This window comes from Anolis sagrei, chromosome 2 (assembly GCF_037176765.1).
Source record: "Anolis sagrei isolate rAnoSag1 chromosome 2, rAnoSag1.mat, whole genome shotgun sequence".
Taxonomy (NCBI): domain Eukaryota; kingdom Metazoa; phylum Chordata; class Lepidosauria; order Squamata; family Dactyloidae; genus Anolis; species Anolis sagrei.
Window position 1 is genome coordinate 21,800,171 of NC_090022.1, and position 23,226 is coordinate 21,823,396.

The window sequence follows — 23,226 nt, forward strand, 5'->3', positions numbered from 1 at the left end:
GCACATACACACTTTGTAATACTTTGGTGCCCCATGTTAAGGCCATGGTTTCTGCCCATCAGATTCAAAGGCCAATGCCAAGTAAGCAGAAACTTTTAATTCTCCCTTCCTTGAAAATGAAAAGAAATGGATATTTTTCAAGGGGCTTACATGGTGTTTTCCACACTTCACTAATTTTGATTTTTCTGCACTTTCTAGACTCCTTGTTCAGCAGTAAGGTCAGAGTGAGATCACATTTTTGTTGTATTCACACATGAACAATGACTAACAGTGTAAGGAACTTTGGTCGGTGTTCTGCAGAAGCACATGCTTGATGTGTTATAGGATTCACTAGCATTGAGCCAAGGCTGTTCAAGGAGTGTGTCCAACTGCATTACTTCTACAGTGTAGACAAATTTAATGGTTTTTAACTGGGATTTTTAAAAATACTATTTATGTTTAATCCTGTTTTATTGTTTGCATATTTGTATATTTTAAATCGTATGCTGATACTTTCATGTTAAGCTGCTTTGAGTCTCCTCCAGGAGAGATAAAGTGGGGAATAATAATAATAATAAGGATTTTTTTTATGTACTATGTGATTTATGCACGACTTGTAATGGATTTGTGTTTGTTACCTCATGGACCAGCCCACGCCAGAGATCCCTGTCAGCCGTCACCACCCCCAGCTCCTTCAGGTTCAAGCCAGTCACTTTAAGGATACATCCATCCTGCCCTTAGTTGGCCCCTCTTCCCTTTTCCTTCCATTTTCCCAAGCATAATTGTCTTCTCATAATGTGGCCAAAAGACTTCATCTTTGCCTCTAATATCCTTCCCTCCAAGGAGCAGTCAGGCTTTATTTCCTAAAGTATGGACTGGCTGGATCTTCTTGTGGTCCAAGGAACAGAGTAGTAAAGCGCAAGGGCAGATGTCTTCACTGTGTCTGGTTGTGATCTCCAGGTTGTGCCAGTCAGCTTCGGTATGATTTTTTTTCCAGCGCCCCCTTTTTGCTTGATATTCTGGCAGTGCTTCTTGTAGGTCAGAAGAGAGAGAAGAATAGGGAGAGGGAGGGAGATGGGGAAAGCGAGAGGGAAGGAGAGAGAGAAAGAGGGGGAAGGAGAGAGAAGGTGTAGAGCAGTAGTTCTCAACCTTCCTAATGCTGTGACCCCTTAATACAGTTCCTCATGTTGTGGTGGCCCCCAACCATAAAATTATTTTAGTTGCTACTTCATAACTGTCATTTTGTTACTCTTATGAATCATCTTTTTTTTTGTCGTGTCAGGAGCTACTTGAGAAACTGCAAGTTGCTTCTGGTGTGAGATAATTGGCCATCTGCAAGGACATTGCCCAGGGGACGCCTGGATGTTTTGATATTTTTTACCATCTTTGCGGAAGGCTTCTCTCATGTCCCTGCATGAGGAGCTGGAGCTGATAGGAGCTCATCCGCGCTCTCCCCAGATTTGAGCCTGCAACCTGTCGGTCTTCAGTCCTGGCGGCACAGGGGTGGACCAAATCTGGCATAAATCACTGATACGCCCAAATATGAATACTGGTGTGGTTGGGGGGTGGATTGATTTTGTCATTTGGGAGTTGTAGTTGCTGGGATAGTTGTAGTTGCTGGGATTTAAGACGTTGGCATGCTGGCTTATACCCAAACAGGTATACTTAAGTATACTTAATCAAAGAGCATTCTGAACTCCACCAATGATGGAATTGAACCAAACTTGGCACACAGAACTCTCATAACTAACTGAAAATACTGGAAGGCTTTGGTGGGCATTGGCCTTGAGTTTTGGAGTTGTAGTTCACCTCCATCCAGAGAGCACTGTGGACTCAAACAATGATGGATCTGGACCAAACTTGGCACGGATACTCAATATGCTCAAATGTGAACACTGGTGGAGTTTGGGGGAAATAGGCCTTGACATTTGGGAGTTATAGTTGCTGGGATTTATAGCTCACCTACAATCTTACAAACTTACAATCAAAGAGCATTGGCCCAAACTTCCCACAAAACCCCCATGAACAATAGAAAATACTGTGTTTTCTGATGGTCTTTGGTGACCCCTCTGATACTCCCTTGCGACTCCCCCCCCCACAAAGGTACCGACCCCCAGGTTGAGAAATGCTGGAGTAGAGGGGGGGATAGAGAAGGAGGAAAGGAGGAGAAGCTTTTAAGCAGAGGCTGGATGGCCATCTGTCAGGGGTGATTTGAATGCAATATTCCTGCTTCTTGGCAGGGGGTTGGACTGGATGGCCCATGAGGTCTCTTCCAACTCTATGACTCTATGATTCTATGAGAGAAAAGTAGGAAGCCCTTGCCAACAGCTGAGCGAAAAGGCGTAAGTTCCTTTCAGAGGGAAGGGAACTGTAAGCTAGCTGGAGAAGGAAGAAAGAAAGAAAGAAAGAACGAACAAGGGAGAGAGAGAAAGGAGAGAGGAGCGTGGGGAGGGGCATCCCTTGGCTTGCCAAACCCACCCAGAGCCCAGCCTTTCGGCGTCCGAGTCTCCGCCCCGAAGCGCCTGTGAGGAGCTCTGAGTTGGGGAGGGAAAGAGAGAGGGAAAGAGGGAGGGAAAGAAGGAGGAGAGGAGAGGAGGAGGGCGGCGAGGGCTGGGTGAGCTCAGTCCGGAGCAACTGGCCGAGCAACTTCGCAGGAGGAGGAGGCGGAGGAGGAGGAGGGCTGGCTGTGCCTGGCAAGGAGACCCGAAGCGGAGAGGGGCTGCTCCTGGGACCCCATTTCCCCTCCACACGGCTTCCCCCCGGCCTCTTTCTCTCCCTTTCTCTCCTTTCTTTCCCTTCTCCGACTGGATTACAAAAAGAGCCAGCAGCAAGGGATTCCTGCCGGGAGTTAATTTGGTGTGGATTGGTTCTCTCTCTCTCGCTGTCTCTTGCTCCAAAACGCGGCTTCAACTGGGAGTCAAGAAAGGTAAATAATCTGCCTAATTTCGCTCACCTTGAAACGCGTCTCCTGTGCTTTGATTCGGGAGGGGGGGGGGCATATCCAAGCCCCAAACAGAGCCCCCCACTTTCTGATCTCGCTTCGGCTTGGAGCCAGAGTCACCTGCTCCTTGGCAGAAATGGGATTTTGGACTTTGGTGGAAATCCATTCAAGGAGAAAAGGGGTTCGAGTCTACTCTTGCCTTTGAGTAGCTGTTGAGTTTTCTCCAAACTCAGTAGAGTGCCCCTGAGCACAAGCAGAGTGCCTTTCTCCACCAATGACAGGCTTCAGGAAGGGTTCAAAGTGCTTTTGACTACACATTGGCATAATATAAGAGTAATAATAGCCTCTGACCATGGGCAGAGTGCCTTTCTCCACCAAGGTATGGCATTATGAATGTTTCCCAGCACCTTTATCAGGATGATTTATATGTTACTTACCTCTGACCATGGGCAGAGTGCCTTTCTTCACCAAGGTAAGGCATTATGAATGTTTCCCAACACCTTTATGTGGACATTGCACAACCACCACCATCATTTATATGTTACCATGAGCAGAGTGCCTTTCTCCACCAAGATATGACATTATGAATGTTTCCTAGCACCTTTATGTGGACATTGCACCACCACTACCACCATTTATGTATTACTTGCCTCTGACCATGGGCAGAATGCCATTCTCCACCAAGATATGACATTATGAAGGTTTCACAGCATTTTTGTGTGGAAATTGGCATGATAATCATAATAATGATGATGATAGTAATAATAATTTTTCTTTGTTACCTGCACCATGGGTAGATTGCTTTTCTCCACTAAGATATGATGTTATGAATGTTTCCCAGCACTTCTATGTGGACCATCATCATCATAATGTATGTGTTACTTTCTTCTGACCATGGGCAGAGTGCCTTTCTCCACCAAAACATGACATCATGACTGTTTCCCAGCCCCTTTATATGGACATTGCACTACCACCGCCATCATTTATGTGTTACTTGCCTCTGACCATGGGCAGAGTGCTTTTCCCCACCAAAGTATGACATCATGACTGTTTCCTAGCCCCTTTGTATGGACATTGCACCACCACCACCATTGATGTGTTACTTGCCTCTGACCATGTGCAGAGTGCCTTTCTCCACCAATGGCAGACATTATGAAGGTTTCACAGCATTTTTGTGTGGAAATTGGCATGATAATCATAATGATGATGATAGTAATAATGATAATAATAATAAAACTTTATTTACATACCGCTCTATCTCCCCTGGGGAGGGGGGACTCAGGGCGGTTTCCAAGCAACAACATCAAAATATACAGAGTCACAACATGAACAAAAAATAACAGTAACAGCAACATAAGCATAATAATTTTTTCTTTGTTACCTGCCTCTGACCATCCACCAAGGATGACATTATGAAAGTTTCCCAGCACCTTTATGTGGATGTTGCACCATCATCACGATGATTTATATTTATTTATTTATTTATTATTTATTTCAAAGTTTTATATACCGAGCTTCTCACCTCATAAGAGGGACTCAGCCCGGTTTCCAACCATAAAAACACATACAATCGGTAAAACATCAAAGTACACATTACAATAAAACATTAAAAAGCATATATATTTAAAACTACAGTGGTCAGTCGTCATACTAAACTCGAATATCAAATATACACCGTCTTCCATCCAGATCGTTGCCTCATTCTTCGAAAGCCTGTCTCCATAACCACGACTTCACCTGTTTCCTGAATGTCAGGATTGTTGGGGCGGTTCTGACCTCTGGAGAGAGTTCCAGAGTTGTGGGGCCACCACCGAGAAGGCCCTGTCCCTCGTCCCCACCAGCCGCACTTGAGAGGCCGGTGGGACCGAGAGCAAGGCCCCTCCAGACGATCTTAGTAATCTTGATGGTTCGTAGGGGAGAATACGTTCGGAGAGGTAAACCGGGCCGGAGTTGTTTAGGGCTTTATATGTTTCCTGCCTCTGACCATGGGCAGAGTGTCTTTCTCCACTAATGGCAGACATTATGAAGGTTTCACAGCATTTTTGTGTGGAAATTGGCCATGATAATCATAGTAATAATGGCAATATATTGTTTGCTACCTGACTCTGAGCAGAGTGCCTTTCTCCTCCAATGAGTGATATTATGAAGGTTTCACGTGATTTTGATGTGGAAGTTGCATAATAATGATCCATTTGTATTTGTTACCCACCTCTGACCATGGGCAGAGTGCCTTTCTTCACCAGAGGACGATATTATGAAGTTTTGAGAGAACTTTTCTACAGAAGTCAGCATAATAGTAATAATAATAGTGGTATTTTTTTGTGTTCGTTACTACTTCTGACCATGGGCAGAGTGCCTTTCTTCGCCACAGGTTGACATTATGAAGTTTTGAGAGAACTTTTCTGCAGAAGTCAGCATAATCGTAAAAATAATAGTGGTACTTTTGTGTTTGTTACCCACCTCTGACCACGGACAGAGTGCCTTTCTCTGCCAATGGCCATCCAGCACTTTAAGGAAAGTGCTGGTTAAACCCAAATAAGTAAACTGCCTTAATAAAAACATAAAACTATTAAAACACATAAATCAAAAGACTTGGGGATCAGTGTGTCCCCTTGTCCTATTTGATCATTGAGACGAAATGGTTTCTATATGCGTTTGGAGCAGTTTTCAGTTCATTCCTTGTTTCTTTTTACTAGATGGAAGGAAAAGGGGGTCTTTGAGTTTGCTGCCAGGAGATACAGCCAATGCATATTGATGTGGAGACACATGCCAGACAACGGTTGCATACTAATATGCTCATGAAATCCTTTCCTTGCAGTGTTTTGGTCACGTTGGAAGTGTTGTTAGGTGTGCCACACAATTACTTTCTGCAGTTAGGAGAAAGGTTATAATCACTTTGGCACTGAGGATATTTTCTGATCTTGGGGTGCATCTACATTAGAGATTTCATGCAGTTTGACACCACTTTACCCGCCTTTGTTCAGTTCAGTGGAATTGTATGCAGTTTTACAACATCTTCACTGCCAAAGAACGCTGGTGCCTCACCAAGCTACAACTCCATGTTTCCATATCATTGAGCCATAGCAGTTCAGGTGGTATCAAACTGTATTAATTCAGCAGTGTAGATGCACCCAAGATTTTCCCACCCTGTGAAGACTCAAGCTTCCATCCACTGAATAATAATCTCTTTTTTAATTTGGATTTTCTTTTGACCATGAGAGGTATCCCTCGGCAGGAGGAATTGGAGACCCCTGGCACAGGCAAAGTTGCCTTTGGCTTCCCATTTTTCAGGGATGACGCCAGCTGTTCGGGGAGGCAGGTGGGCTGCGAGCTAGCGTTTGTGCTTCCTGCATGTGTGCCGGGAATGCGGAGTGGCTCTCAGTCCCAGCTGAACAAGTGCCTTTGAGTAGTCCAGCAAATGCTGACTTAACAAAGACAGCAGCCAACCATCCCTCGGCATTGTTTCTTTTTAGACAGCGACCACACACTTAAATTTAAAAATTAATATTTGGAATAGAAAGGGGGGGGGGGGAGAACGAGGCTGGACGGAGTTGTTGTAAGATTTATGAGGGAGACAATATAGCGGAAGCACTTGGAACACTTAGGAAGTACATAGTATACAATTGTGCATTATTGTTATTGCTAGTAGTACGTACCATTAGACCTCAGTTCAATTACTTGTTGTTTGATGTCAGATCTGCTTTGATTTATGCCAACTCCGATAATGGAAAACCTGGTTACACTATGTAACAAAATGTGAAACGAATTTGGTTTGAAAGTGTTATTTCCTATTTAGTCGTGCAGTACTTAATTTGAAAGTAGTTGTTGTGCTCCAGAAACTTTGTATTTGTGGCTCCCACAAACTATGTTGAATTGGTTGAGACTCTTTTATCAGATATTCATTCAAAAACTATAGCAAAACGTGCTGCAGGATGTCCAGCAAAAACAAAGTTTTTGCAGTTTTGATAAACCTTTTCTATGTTTTTATGAGAGAACCTAGAAAAATAACAAAATGAAGTTCAACAGGGACAAATGCAAGATACTCCACTTAGACAGAAAAAACAAATGAAATGCAAAGATACAGAATGGGGAACGTGTGTGAAAAAGATCTTGGGAGTCCTTGTGGACAAGTCCACGAGGCAACAATGTCATGTGGTGGCTAAAAAAGCCAATGGGATTTTGACCTGCATAAATAGTAGGCCTGTCGGTTTTAGTTCGTTAATTCATTAATTCGTAATTAAATCGTTATTTTAACCATATCCGAAGCGATTTCAAAACATATTTTTAAACCCGGAAGGGTTTAAAAATATCGAAACAGCAGCCCCATTTTTTTTACGAGCTTCAGCTCGTGTCGTTAATGGGATGGAGGCTGCTGTGCTGACTGAGTGCTGCTGCTGGTGCCTGGGAGCCAATCCGGTGCTCCCAAGCACCCCAGCAGTGCACCGCGCCCCCCTCCTCCTCCTCACAAGCTCACAAGCGGCCTCCGCGCGCCATCCGGCTCCGGCTTCTGCGCCCTCCTCCTCCTCCTCCTCGCACTTCCTGCAAAACAGCTGGGAGGAGGAGGAGGAGGGCGCAGAAGCCGGAGCCCCCGCGCGCCATCCGGCTCCGGCTTCTGCGCCCTCCTCCTCCTCCTCCTCGCACTTCCTGCAAAACAGCTGGGAGGAGGAGGAGGAGGGCGCAGAAGCCGGAGCCCCCGCGCGCCATCCGGCTCCAGCTTCTGCGCCCTCCTCCTCCTCCTCCTCGCACTTCCTGCAAAACAGCTGGGAGGAGGAGGGCGCAGAAGCCGGAGCCCATTGGATGGCGCGCGCGCGCTCACCCAAGGAGGAGGAGGAGGAGGGCGCAGAAGCCGGAGCCCATTGGATGGCGCGCGCGCGCTCACCCGAGGAGGAGGAGGAGGGCGCAGGAGCCGGAGCCGGATGGCGCGCGGAGGCCGCTTGTGTGAGTTTTCAGGGCTGGACCATGTTCCAGAAGCATTCTCTCCTGACATTTTGCCCACATCTATGGCAGGCATCCTCAGAGGTCTGTTGGAACTAGGCCTGTTTGATCAAGAAAAAATTTCGATATTTAAAATACTAGGCAAATGGAGTTTAAAAAATGTTTTGTAAATATTTACGAATTTCCGTAAATAACAAAACATTTTTTTGGAAAGTTTTGTAAATATTTTAAATATCGAAACAAAAAAACACCCCAATTACGAATCGATTTTAGAAACAATTTTTTTCTTGATCAAACAGGCCTAATAAATAGTATAGTGTCTAGATCCTGGGAAGTCATGCTCCTCCTCTATTCTGCCTTGGTCAGACCACACCTGGAATACTGGTTCCAATTCTGGGCACCGCAACTGAAGGGAGATGTTGACAAGCTAGAATGTATCCAGAAGACTGCCACTAAAAGGATCAAGAGTCTGGAAAACAAGTCATATGAGGAGCAGCTTCAAGAGCTGGGCATGTTTAGCCTGCAGAAGAGAAAGCTGAGAGGAGACATGATGAGGGCCGTGTATCAAGATGTGAGGAAGTCATAGAAGGAAGGAGCAGGCTTGTTTTCTGCTGCCCTGGAGACTAGGATGCGGAGCAATGGCTTCAAACTAAATGAAAGGAGATTCCACTTGAACATTAGGAAGAACTTCCTAACAGTGAGAGCTGTTCAGCAGTGGAACTCTTTGCCCCAGAGTGTTTGGAGGCTCCTTCTTTGGAGGCTTTTAAACAGAGGCTGGATGGCCATCTGTCAGGGGTGCTTTGAATGCAATATTCCTGCTTCTTGGCAGAGGGTTGGATTGGATGGCCCATGAGGTCTCTTCCAAGCCTGTGATTCTATGATTCTTCTGACATTTCCTTCATCTATGGCAGGCATCCTTAGAGGTTGCCATAGATGTGGGCGAAAAGTCGGAGGAGAATCCTTCTGGAGCATGGCCATACAGCCCAAAAAACTTACAGCAAACCAGTGATTCCAGCCATGAAAGTCTTCGACAATACATTTTCACCCTTTGTTTGGTAATATATATATGAAAATGACATTTGTAACCCAGGAACTAAAATCGTGTTACATGGTGTTATCAACAATAACTATTCAGGTCTCGTAAACTCAGAACTGTGGCTTCCTGGATTTACTCCATCCTTTTGTAATGTGGCTGTCCATACATAGAAGATGGAAGTACTGGTAACCACGGAAAAAATTGTTTCTAAACTCGATTCGTTTTTAGGGGGTTTTTGCGTTTCGTTTTTTAAAAGAATTCCGAAATTTTCCTTTAAAAAAGTTCGAAATATACGAAATTTCATAAAATTACAAAACAATTACGAAATGATTTCGAAACAATCATGAATCGATTACAAAACAATTATGAAACAATTACGAAATAAATTGAAAAAAATCGTTTCGATTTTTAATTACTCCTGCATGGCTCAATATCTGATCGTAAGCTAATTTAAATACGAATTAATAACGAATTACGAAATTCATGAACGAAACCGCCCAACCCTAGGAAGTAGTATGGCATAGGCAATTCCAACATTTTTTAATGACGAGAAAACACACTAAATCAGACAGGGTGCATCTACACTGAAGAATTAATTCAGTTTGACATAACTTGAACTGCCATGAACTGCAAAGCTATGGGATAATGGGAGTTGTAGTTTGGTGAAGCACCAGCATTCTTTGCAGAGAAGACCTTGTAAAACTACAACTCTCCAAAATTGCATAGCATTGAACCATTGCAGTTAAGCTGGTGTCAAACTGCATTGATTCTACAGCATGTGTACGCTCTTAATCAGTTGCTGAAATGACACTTAGATCAATCCCATGTTTGTTGCTTTCCGTATTTAGTGGGTTAGGGACATAGGGCCCCTGTGAAAGTCAAAAACTGTGGATAAAGAAGTAGCTACATTTTTCCTGGAAATAATACCTCTCTAGGAATGTGTAGCTCTTTGAGCATAATTTCACTGGAAGCCCAACACAGAATTGCATTGGTGGACCTAGAGATTTCTAGAGAGGTGTTTAGAGGAAATTGATGAAAAAATCATATTGGAGGACCCAGAAATTGCTGGAGAATGCATAACGTATTTAATCAAAGCTGTGAATGATCAAATCTGCAAAAAGTCATAACCACCAGTGTGAAGAGTTGACTGTAGCATGGTTTTAGTGCTGGATTTGAGCCTGAGTATTTATCATATGTAATGAGGGAATGCATGAGATCATCCGGTAGATTTGGCACCCGTTGATGTTTTTCAACCACCTTGTCCTCTAATGAGTCAGCTTTAAGAGCAGTAAAAATGGACTTGTTTTGGACTTGCAGCTTCCAGAATTCCCCCTGGCTTAAATAGCTAGTGGCATGCATATTCGCTGGAATATTTTGGAAACACCAGAGTGAATCTACATGGTTGAATTAATACAGTTTGACACCACTGTAACCACCATGTCTTCTTGATATGGAATCACAAGATTTGTAGTTTAAAGAAGACCTCATAAAATAATTCCATAGTATTGAGTCATGGCTGTTAAAGTGGTGTCAAACCACATTAATTCTACTGCATAGATCAGGTACGGGCAAACTTGGGCCCTCCAGGTGTTTTGGACTCCAACCCCCACAATTCTTAACAGTAGGACTGAAGACTGACAGACTGGAGGTTCGAATCCAGGGTGAGCATGGATGAGCTCCCTCAGTCAGCTCCAGCTCCTCATGGGGAGACATGAGAGAAGCCTCCCACAAGGATGGTAAAACATCAAAACATCCGGGTGTCCCCTGGGCAACATCCATGCAGATGGCCAATTCTCTCACACCAGAGGCGACTTGCAGTTTATCAAGTCACTCCTGACATGAAATAAAAGCCAGTAGGCTTTTCGGAATTGTGGGAGTTGGAGTCCAAAACATCTGGAGGGCCCAAGTTTGCCCAATTCCTGATGTAGATGCACCCTTGGAAGCCACAAGTTGTGCTGGATCACATAGTGGTAGGTTTTTGCTCTATAAGAAAGTTCCTATAACTAATACCCATTGATAAACCTGTCATTCAGGAATTTGTCTAATCCCCTTTACTTTCCATTGATCATCTGAGAGAGTGAGCCTCATGCAGTGGTTAGAGTCTTATTCCACTTTTACACAGATATAGTTTTTGGATTCCACTTCCAACTATAAGAGGTGTGTATTGTTGAAGGCTTTCATGGCCGGAATCACTGGGTTGTTGTAGTTTTTTCGGTCTATATGGCCATGTTCTAGAAGCATTATCTCCTGATGTTTTACCTGCATCTATGGCAGACATCCTCAGAGGTTGTGAGGTGTGTCCTATACAATCCTGGGAAATGATATTTGGGGAAATACTAGAATATTTTGACTGTGTAGCCTAAGGTCCCATCTGCACTGCCATTATGATGCAGATTGAACTGCATTATATGGTCAGTGTACACCAAGCGTAGATGCATATAAGTTAAACTACATTATAATATAATAAACTACATTATAATAGTGACCATATGAAATCAGTAAAAGTTGTTCTCGATTGGCTTTGTGTTGTGTGTAAGTATGCAGAATGTGTCTCTATTTTCGGAGTCACATTCTATGTCTCATGATGTCAGACCACTCAGCATTGGAGATCCAAACTGGTACATTCATTTGCCTGAGATAAGTACCGGTAGTTTTCCCACTGGTGTTCTTGAATATGTGTTTATCTCCCATATAAATCAGTAGCTAGCTACCATATTGGAGAAAAGTAAGTTTGCTTCACAGTCTTGAGCATGTTTATTCGAGAAGCTGAGGACAATGGGGTTTACTGTCCATAATACATATTATGTCCTCAATTACCCTAGATTGCAACCTTCGGTTCACTTATATGGGAGGGACCAAACCCAGTGAAACACAACAGCAGGACTTACTTCATGGGTTTTGTTCCCTTCCATATAACACACCTTGTACTGAAGCCAACATGAGGTTTGCAGAACTGTGTGCTTTGTCCAGTTCTCACGGAGACAGATTGTTACTTGCTCTGATTGTCAGAAAAGCACAGTTTCTGATTATTTATCACTAGCCATCCCCTGCTACGCGTTGCTGTGGCCCAGTCTGGTGATCTGGAAAATGAAGTAATGAGAAAGTGTTGGTTTCTAATATATGTACTTTCTTTATGCTTGTGAGTAAACAGTATTTCTTGCTGTTTCTTTGTCAGTGTTGATGTGGAGATTGTCTGGTTTGCCTACTCTGGAACATGCAACATGGAAATTGTCCTTCTTTAGGGGTCCCTTTCAAATCTATGATACTCTCTGTGTGAATCATATATATCTATCTATATCTATGGCTGGATGGCTCTTTGTCAGGAGGGCTTTGATTATGTTTTCTTGCCATGGTGAAGGGAATTGGACTGGATGACCTTAAGTATGGGGGTTCTGTGTGGGAAGTTTGTCCCAATTCTGTTGTTGGTGGGGTTCAGCATGCTCTTCGATTGTAGGTGAACTATAAATCCCAGTAACTACAACTCCCAAACGTCAAGGTCTATTTCTTCCAAACTCTATCTGTGTTCATATTTGGGCATATGGAATATTTGTGCCAGGTTTGGTCCAGATCCATCATTGTTTGAGTCTACAGTGCTCTCTGGATGTAGGTGAACTACAACTCCCAAACTCAAGGTCAATGCCCACCAAACCCTTCTAGTGTTTTCTGTTGGTCATGGGAGTCCTGTGTGCCACATTTGGTTTAATTCCATCATTGGTGGAGTTCGGAAAGTCTCTGATTGTAGGTGAACTATAAATCCCAGCAACTACAACTCCCAAATGACAAAATCATTTTTTTGAGTGATGGTCACTCCTTGGGTTAGTTGGTGTCTTGTGGCCAAATTTGGCGGCAATTTGTCTACTGGTTTTTGAGTTATGTTAATCCCACAAATGAACATTAAATTTTTATTTATATAGATATCAGGAGCAAATCAAGGGTACAGTTGTAATATATTTAAAAAACACAGAGTATAAAAACTTGTCATTATATTAAATGTCCTTTGACCAGTAGCTGGACACTTGGAGTGCCTCTCGTGTTGCTGTAAGAAAGTCTTCCATTGTGCATGTGGCGGGGCTCAGGCTGCTTTGTAATAGGTGGTCTGTGGTTTGCTCTTTTCCACACTCATATGTTGAGGACTCCACTTTGTGGCCCCATATCTTAAGGTTGACTCTGCATCTCATGGTGCCAGAGCACAGTCTGTTCAGCGCCTCCCAAGTCTCCCAGTCTTCTGTGTGCCCAGGAGGGAGTTTCTCATTTGGTATCAGTTATGGGTTTCTAATGCGAATAGGCCAGTGATCCAGTCAGATATGCTTTAGGAGTTTGTGTTGCTGTAAGAAGGTCTTCCATTGTGCATGTGGCGGGGCTCAGGCTGCATTGTAATAGGTGGTCTGTGGTTTGCTCTTCTCCACACTCATATGTTGAGGACTCTACTTTGTGGCCCCATTTCTTAAGGTTGACTCTGCATCTCATGGTGCCAGAGCACAGACTATTCAGCACCTTCCAAGTCACCCAGTCCTCTGTGTGCCCAGGAGGGAGTTTCTCATTTGGTATCAGTTATGGGTTTCTAATGCGAATAGGCCAGTGATCCAGTCAGATATGCTTTAGGAGTTTGTGTTGCTGTAAGAAGGTCTTCCATTGTGCATGTGGCGGGGCTCAGGCTGCATTGTAATAGGTGGTCTGTGGTTTGCTCTTCTCCACACTCATATGTTGAGGACTCTACTTTGTGGCCCCATTTCTTAAGGTTGACTCTGCATCTCATGGTGCCAGAGCACAGACTATTCAGCACCTTCCAAGTCACCCAGTCCTCTGTGTGCCCAGGAGGGAGTTTCTCATTTGGTATCAGTTATGGGTTTCTGATGCGAATAGGCCAGTGATCCAGTCAGACATGCTTTAGGAGTTTGTTTCTTCGATATTTTGGGACTTGTGCTATCAGTCAGTTTCAAGCAGTCAGTTAACTGTAACAAGGAATGAGAGTGTGCTTGTGACAGCAACAAGGGTGCAAACTTGGAGGCACTCGACAGTCCTGTTTTGATTCGTTCAGAGCATAGGAGTTCATCACAGTTTGTTTTTCAGGGATGTAGTATTTAACTGCTAATGAAACTGGAATTATGATAATATTATTATTAATGCAATTGCTCTTTTCTACCCACAGATTCTGTATCCATGGATTCACCATCCATGACTTCAAGATATTCATATCTAGATATATCCACTTGTATATATAATCTTTATACAGGTAGTCCCCAAGTTATGAAAACAATAGGTTCTGTAAGTTTGTTCCTAAGTTGAATTTGTATCTAAGATGGAACAGGTACATTTTAAAAGTGTAACCCTCTCTCTCTCTCTCTCTCTCTCTCTCTCTCTATATATATATATATATGAATGAGAAAGAGAGGGAGCAAGAGAGTGCTTTGGATACTATAGGAAACACTCTTGTGGCATTTGTTTTGTTGTCTGTGCCCTGTCCAGAAGATTCCACCTCACTTTCTATCCCTGTGATATTTGGATTTCAAAAAATGTGGCTTGTTGTGGAAAGAAGGATTGGTGATACAGCTTCAGTTGAGACACCTTTTCCCATGAGAACTCTTCCAGGAGTGGATTTCCCCTTCGAAGGGTAGATGTCTCCCACTTGCTGTTGTCTCACCTCCATTCTTAACTATGAATTATTTGTAAGTAAGATTTTAGTAACTTGGGGACTTCTTGTATATCGTCTAAGTATTTGTCTAGATATAGATATGTGCGTGTATCTCTGTATGTACATAGATAGCTAGACAGACAGATATAGATGCAGATATATGTATATGCAACACATACTGTACAGTACTCCCAAAATTCAAATCTTCATTTTTTCCCCTTTATGTAAGGGATCCCATGTTACTATGCTATTTTGTCTAGTGGGACTTGAGCATCTATGAGTTTTTGGTATCTACAGGGGGTCCTGGGACCAAACCCCAGTGGATATCAAAGCTCCATTGCAATAAAACAAATAAATAAGCGGGCCTTGAAAATAAGTGTTATATTACACACCAGTGATTCTTAGTCTTTGGTCCTGTGGATATTTTGGACTTTGCCACCCAGAAGCCCCTGGACATGGTCAGGAATTCTGGAAGCTGAAGTCCCAAATGACTGCAAGACAAAATATTAAAAACCATTGGTGTAGACTCTTATAGTTCAGTATTTCAGCCGGCCATGTCATCTTCCAGGTTAATTCAGTTCTCTTCTCTTCTCTCCTTCTAGTGGATATATAGCATTTTGTGGCTAGTAAGCATACAGACTTATGGAGCCCCCGGTGGCGCAGTGGGTTAAAGCACTGAGCTGCTGAGCTTGTTGATCGAAAGGTTGCAGGTTCGATTCCGGGGAGCGGCATGAGCTTCCGCTGTCAGCCCTAGCTTCTGCCAACCTAGCAGTTCAAAAACATGCAAATGTGAGTAGATCAATAGGTACCGCTCCAGCGGGAAGGTAACGGCGCTCCATGCAGTCATGCCGGCCACATGACCTTGGAGGTGTCTACGGACAATGCTGGCTCTTCGGCTTAGAAATGGAGATGAGCACCCACACCCCAGAGTCAGACATGACTGGACTTAATGTCAGGGGACTACCTTTACCTTTAAGCATACAGACATCAAACCTGCCTGTTGGATAATTTAGGTGTTGGACTATGACTTTGGGAGATCAGAATTGGAATTCCTGCCCTGCTATAGAAAGGCATTGGATGACCTTAGCACTTCAAGTTATCTTGGCTTCAAAGGAAGGCAATAGCAAACGCCTTCTGAGTAAATATTGTCAAGAAAATCCCTGTGAAAAGGTCACCTTAAGTTGGAGTCCATTTGAAAACACAAGAGCAACGCATCATCACTTAGAAAGGAACACGTGATCACCTAGAAAAAAAGTAGTTTATGGAAGAAATAACCAAAAGCTTGCTGGTATCTCAGCTAAACTATTTTCTTTCTGTTCAATAAGCCAGCCATAACTGATTTGAGTTCAATAAGATATCCAATAAACTGTAAAGCTTGAAGGAAAATAACACCAAAGCACCCTCAATGGTTGTTCAGATTTTTCCCATCCCTCAATTGTTTCCAAATCCATCTGAACAAATTTTACAGGAATTGAACAAAATGTGTGAAGCTCAACATATAATTGCATCGAAGGATCTAAAGCAGTGGTTTTCAACCTGTGGGCCTCCAGGTGTTTTGGCCTACAACTCCCAGAAATCCCAGCCAGTTTACCAACTGTTAGGATTTCTGGGAGTTGAAGGCCAAAACACTTGGAGACCCACAGGTTGAGAACCACTGATCTAGAGATTCCTAGAGAACTGTTTCTCTCTGGAAATCTCTGTGTCTTCCAGCATTACTGGAAGAAGTTGAGAATAGAATCATCTAGAGATTACTAGAGAGAATTTTTAAATCAAATGCATGAATAATCACATCCGCAAAAGTAAAAACCACAGATGGTGGTGGGAAGACTCTGCTTCTGCAAACCTTGGGTTTCCCCCCAAAGCTTGTTTATGTCATACACATGGATGGTGTCACTTGGGCTGTATACACTCGAAAATTAGTGTACATCTACCTATTTGTTTCTCTGAAGACTTTTTACTGTCACTTTGTCAAACAGAGTCTCTGAAAACTGCATCCAAAAATAAGACAGTCTATGCCATTAATTTCAGTGGCATAACACAAAAGGAAATGGGATTGGGATGGAGGAGGGAAAGAAATATAATAAGACTTTATTTTTGTTTTGTCCTATCTCTCCATGGAGACTCAGAAAGGACTGCTTCTTAGATTATTGTTAGTATAATGACCAGCTAGGGTACTTGTGGAGTATATTGGTTTGCGGATTGGACTAGGAATTTGCAAGACCTGGGTTCAATTTCCTGCCCAGCCATGGAAATCAACTGGGTGATATTACAAGGTAGTAAAAAAGGTAAAGGTTTCTCTTGACATTAAGTCTAATCGTGTTCGACTCTGGAGATTGGTGCTCATCTCTATTTCTAAGCCAAAGAGCCACCGTTGTCCATAGACAACCCCTAGGTCATGTGGCCAGCATGACTGCATGGAGCGCTGTTACCTTCCTGCAGAAGCGGTACCTATTGATCTACTCGCATTTCCATGTTTTCGAACTTCCAGGTTGGCAGAAGCTGGGGCTAACAGCGGGAGCTCACCCCCGCTCCCCAGATTCAAACCATTGACCTTTTGGTCAGCAAGTTCAGCAGCTCAGCAGTTTAACCTGCTACACCAGCAGGGGGTCCCTACTTATGAGGTAGTAGTGCTGGCTAAATGCAACAAAACCCATAAAACAGTGATACTCTTTTAGGAATGCTAGTCAAAAAGCACAAAATATATCACATATGTTAGAGTTAATCACACTCCCTTTGCTTCAGAGGAAGGCAATGGTAATTCCCCTTCAAACCAATCCTGCAAAACAAATGTCAACAGTAATCCTGCGACATGGTTGCCTTAGTTCAGACTCGACTTGCAGGCTCATGGGAGCTTGTTAGAAATGAAGTACCATACATACTAATGTACAAGTTGACCTCATGGTTAGGTCAATGATTCATAGATATTTTGACCCAGTCTTTTGGGTTGATTTTGGACTGTATGCATGAGTATATAGGGTAGTTCAGTGAACAAATGAGCTTGGTGGTATCACGACTAAGTCAATGCCTTGGCTCTGCTTTATTTCTCTTGGTCGCTGGAGCTTGATGGAATAGCAATTACAAGGTGGCAGTTGATGAAGGATGGAGCCCAGGGGGGATCTGGCTTCTTTGCAGAGCTGATGGTGGTCCTGGTTTCCTTCACTCCATCTGCTATGTACAATGCAACCCTGAGATCTGTTTTTTGTATAGCAAGATTTTCCAGATAAAGGAACCTATGCTGTGATTTGTCAGAGGCCGAACCCTACATGTGTAGACAGGGAAGGCAAAATGAAATCAACAGTGCTCTTAGGCAACCTGTTGAATCGTTTCAAAATATTTAATAAGGGCTCTGTAATTGTTTTAAGTTGTCACTTTGAGATTTGTAGATAAAGCTGGGAGTATAAATATTTTTAGAAAGTCCTCGGTAGTATCCTAAAGGCACCAGATCCCATCTGATCTTGGACACAAAGCAAGGTCAACATTGTTTGGTACTTGGATGGGAGATTGCCAGCAAATACCAGGTGCTGTAGGCTATATTTCAGAGGAAAGAGCTGGCAAAACCATCTCTGAGTATTCCTTGCTTACGGCAGTACTATGAAGTTGGAGAAATCGTGCCTCCCTGTAGATGTTTATGGACAGTGTTTCCCAAGCCTGCAGAGGAAATGATAAGGGAAGGAAAGTTGCAGGTTAATATCTAGAGTGCGTCATCATTCCTGCTCCAGTACCAAGTATTTTTCACTTTGGTTTAAAGTTCCTAGAAGCATTATTTCTCATCAAGGATAAATGTTGTGTGCAAGAAAACAGCCTAGAAGTCCTGCAAGAAGAGAGGGAACTGATAGAAAAGGAAATCCTCACAACCTCCAAGGATGCTTGCCATAGATGCAGGCGAAACGTCATGAGAGAATGCTTCTAGAACATGGCCATATAGCCTGAAAAGACCTACAACAACCCAGTGATTCCAGCCATGAAAGCCTTCGACAATACAGAAAAGGAAATGTTGGAAATAGCAACCGTCCCAATCTACTGGTTATTTCTTATGTGTATAGTTCAGATTGCTTACTGTATTGTATATGTGTGTATCCGTATACAATTTGACCGTAACTCTTTGTTGTGGGAGGGGCTGCAAACCATATGATCTGAACTGGGCTTGTTCAGGGCTCAGATTCCATTTTTTCTTGAACAGTTTGCTTTCAGATGCTAGCAGGAACAATATGCCTTTAGAAGATTGTAGGAACGTGTTCAGCTTGGAGACTTAAGTAGAAACAGATGTATGTTTTAGAAGTTATTCGAAACAGACTACATAGACTCTATTAGAATATTAAAACAGAGATATGTTACCTACACAGAGAAACTACTTCAAATCTACTTGTTACTTGATTGATAAGCAAAGTACCTGTATGCTGAATACATGAAGTTTCTGAGTAAACTAACTATGTTACTTTTAAAGAAGTCTATTTTTGTCTCTTGAGAGCATGATTTAAAGGCAAATATATTTTAAGGGAGAGTAGATGTTTTGGGGCAGAGCTCAAAAACTACTCAGAGTAGACATTTTGGGGCAGAGCTCTGCGAGTGCAGCATTTTTCCGAATGAGGCACAGAGTGTTTGAGGACCAGGACATCCGTAGGGACACCAAGGTGCTTGTTTATAAAGCTATTGTCCTCCCAACCCTGCTATATGCTTGCGAGATGTAGACTGTCTACAAACGTCACATGCAACTCCTAGAACAATTCCATCAGCGCTGCCTCTGAAAAATCCTGCAAATCTCTTGGGAAGACAAGCGGACAAATGTCAGTGTGCTGGAAGAAGCAAAGACCACCAGCACTGAAGTGATGGTCCTCCGCCATCAACTCCGCTGGACCAGCCACGTTGTCCGAATGCCCGACCACCGTATCCCAAAGCAGTGCTCTGTTCCGAACTCAAGAACGGAGGGTTGCTGTAACTTAGAAATGACTTTTAGGCACATAGCAACAAAAGGATAAGTGGGGAAAAGGAACTGTGTGTTCCACGTTTGAAAGTGGAAGGAAGTTGATGGAGGAAGACAGAGAAAAAAAGGATGAGATTTTTGAAGCCTTCTAGTCAAGGCGGTCTAACTCGTTCTGTCACTATATAACTCTAAAACAAAATAATTAACTGAGTTTAGCTTCTCTATTAATAAAGACAGCATATTATCGATCAAGCAGTTCACCTTGGTAGGTTTCCTTGCAAATAATTGCTCCTTGTGGAATGTGTAGCTGAGTCAGCAAGCAGTCTTTGAAATGAAAACCTGAAGGGAATTTGGCCGGGAGAGTGGGAATACTTGGGACAAAAATGGAATTAACAGTGTTTGAGCAAAGAAGGCTACATACCTTGTAAGAGGACAACTCCCATGATTCTGCAGCATTGAGTCATGGTGATTAAAGTGGTGTCAAAATGCATTAATTCTACAGTGCGAATGCACCATCAGATTTTATTGTTTTGAAAAAGAAAAATACTAGCCCTGATTGTGCTGAAGACAAGCTTGAAAAGGAGAACCAAGAGCAATGTGTTGAATAGGTTTCATAGCTTTTTGCAGCTCTACAAGAGCAAGGAAATGAAGACAAAGAAGCACTCTGACGACATCTGATGCAGCAGTTTAAAAAGCTAATGTGATTCTAGGCTGCCTCAACAGGTGTGTTGTATAGTGTCTAGATCAGGGGTCCTCAAACTAAGGTCCAGGGGCCGGATGCGGCCCCCCAAGGTCATTTACCGGGCCCTCACTCAGGGTCAACCTAAGTCTGAAATGACTTGAAAGCACACAACAACAACAATCGTATCTCAACCGCCAAAAGCAAAACAACACTTCCCATTGAAATACTAATAAGTTTATATTTGTTTAAATTATTCTTCATTGTAATTATTGTATTGTTTTGTAGTGTTTTTTTGCACTACAAATAAGATATGTGCAGTGTGCATAGGAATTCATTCCTTTCTTTTCAAGTTATAATCCAGCCCTCCAACAGTTTAAGGGACTGTGACCTGGCCCTCTCTTTAAAAAGTTTGAGGACCCCTGGTCTAGATCAAGGGAAGTCATAGTCCCACTCTATTCTGCTTTGATCAGTTCTGGGCACCACAATTCAAGAAGGAGATGGACAAGCTGAAAAAAAGGGTGGCCAAAATGATCAAAGGTTTGTAAACCAAGCCTTATGATGAAGAGATGGACATGTTTAGCTTGGAGGAGAGATGACTGAGAATGGACATGATAGCCGTGTTTCAATATATGAAAGAATCTCACATTGAGAAGTAAGATAACTTGTTTTCTGCTGCTCTGGAGACTTAAGACACAGGGCAATAGATTCAAATGCAGGAAAGAAGATTCCACCTAAACCAGTAGTTCTCAAACTGTTTTTGACCAGGGACCACTTTGACCAAGGACCACTTTCCAACATTAGTAACAAAAGGGTTACGACTCAGTTTTTGGTCAACTTTAGATGTAGTTTGGTTATTTTGGGGTGTAGATTCAGAATATTACATTGGCTAGACCCCACCAGCTCTAGTTTCCTATACAGAACATATGCCATCCAGTAGTCACCATGTGCTTGCCAGAGAAAACCTTGGCACTATAAGAGAGTTTCGCAAGACCAGTCACTCTTATTGCAGTAGTATAGTAACAGTGACAGCATGGACCATATTTTAGTTCTTGAGGGCCTCTGGTGGTCCACGGACCATAGGTTGGGAACCACTGACCTAATCATTAGGAAGAACTTTCTTACAGCAAGAGCTCTTTAATAGAGGAATATGCTGCTTGAGAGTGTGGGTTGGTATCCTTCTCTTGAGGCTTTAAAGCAATGGTTGGATGGCCATCTTTTGGAGTGGCTTTGTGCTTTTCTTGCATAGCAGGAGGTTGGACTGGATGTCCATGATTCTATTCATGAAAAATCACAAAACAGCAGCCTTCTTGTTAAAAAATGGACTATCTCTGGCCACCAGATGTTCTCTTTTATAATAAATAACAACAAAATAGGATAAGAAATATCTTTTCATGGCTCTCTGCCTATGACCTTCCGCTCTGGCTTGATGCTCTCATTAGATAAAATTCTAAGATATATGAATTCTTGGGTTGACCTGGTATTGCAATTCTTGTTGTCCTCAGCAGGAAACTTGGGGCTTAGTATGATCTGGAAGGATTTAGCCTGAGGTCAACATACTGACCATAAATGTGTATGGTGCACCTTCGACATTAAGTTGATAGAATCCCTGTATAGTAGTAAGATGATGTTGGACCACACCAGGCATCAGTCCTGGTCAGGATGCCTAAAAAATATGGAATATAGGAACTATAGTTGAACAGCATTTAGAAATCTATTTACTGGTTTCATGGCCTATTTTCTCCAAACTCCACCAGTATTCATATTTGGGCATATAGAGTATTCATGACAAGTTTGGTCCAGATCCATCATTGTTTGAGTCTACAGTGTTTTCTGGATGTAGGTGAACTACAACTCCAAAATTTAAGGTCAATGCCCACCAAACCCTTCCAGTATTTTCTGTTGATCATGGAAGTTCCGTGTGCCAAGTTTGGTTCAATTCCATCATTGTTGGAGTTTGAACACTCTTTTATTGTGGGTGAACTATAAATCCCAGCAAGTACGACTTCCAAATGACCAAATCAATGTCCCTCCAACTTCACCAGTATTCACATTTGGTTATTTGTGCCAAATTTGGTCCAGTGAATGGAAATACATTCTGCATATCAGCTATTTACATCACAATTTACAACAGTAGCAAAATTACAGTTAGGAAGTAGCAACAAAAATAATTTTATGGTTGGGGGTCACCAAAACACGAGGAACTGTATTAAGGGGTTGCAACATTAGGAAAGTTGAGACCCACTGAACTAGTTGAAGGGCTGTATCCGTGTGGAGGACCAGAGCTTCAAACAGTTACTTTTTGAACCACGTTCCACAGCATTCCCTGCCAGGATGACTAGAAGGAGCAAGATTTTTATCATTGTGGTTTCTTACAGTTCTGTTTGCATACCTGGAATTTCAGTAAATACCTTGTAGGATTAACATACAAGGTATGCAATTTTGGAGGCATGAGATCCTCAACTCCTTTCCTTTTAAAGGATTACCTACCATGCCTCACCTCCCTTTTTTGCCCCTTTGAAACCATTAATTGTGGTCTCTTTGCACGCTACAATATATTTCCTCCTCTGCATTAAGATTATTGCTGCGAGCTGCGTGCCAAGAAGGTCTATTACAGCCAATCTTTCAGCACGGATGTATTTCTGAGAGATAGTATGTTCTTCTCAAAGTATAAATGGCTGAAAGAATGGAAAGCTGCCACATTCTTTTATTTTAAAAAAAATCTATTCGGAGGGTCCTTTCTCCTCCACACTGCCTTCATTGTGCTATCATGCTAGCTCTCCCATGTAGGGACAATATGCAGACTCTGGAGTCTATTGACTTGGGGGCTGGTGATTGGCAGCTGAATTTCCATGATAATTCCTTGCAGAAAAGGATGCTTAACTCTTTGTTAAGGAGTCCCAGGAAATCGTGTGACTTTCTCCCAGCTATCAGCTTCGGCAGAATTTGAGTCTTGTACTTTTCTTTTGGTGTTACACAGAACTCGTTTAAATAACAACAACAACAACAATAACACTTTATTTATATTCTGTCCTATCTCCCCAAGGGGACTCAGGGCGAATCACAGTACACATACAAACATTCAATGCCGTTTTTGGATAGA

General features: G+C 42.7%; 1 protein-coding gene across 2 annotated transcripts in view; it reads left to right on the forward strand.

The window, feature by feature from the left end:
• The first annotated feature begins 2,494 nt into the window (after window positions 1-2,494).
• DDR1 (discoidin domain receptor tyrosine kinase 1) overlaps window positions 2,495-23,226 on the forward strand; it is a 79,988-nt gene continuing 59,256 nt past the window's right edge. Inside the window, exon 1 of one of the 2 annotated variants that reach the window (XM_060759392.2) lies at window positions 2,495-2,905. The gene's annotated coding sequence lies outside the window, so the exon portion shown is untranslated. The remainder of the gene's footprint in view (window positions 2,906-23,226) is intronic. The other variant, XM_060759393.2, reaches the window with a different exon arrangement.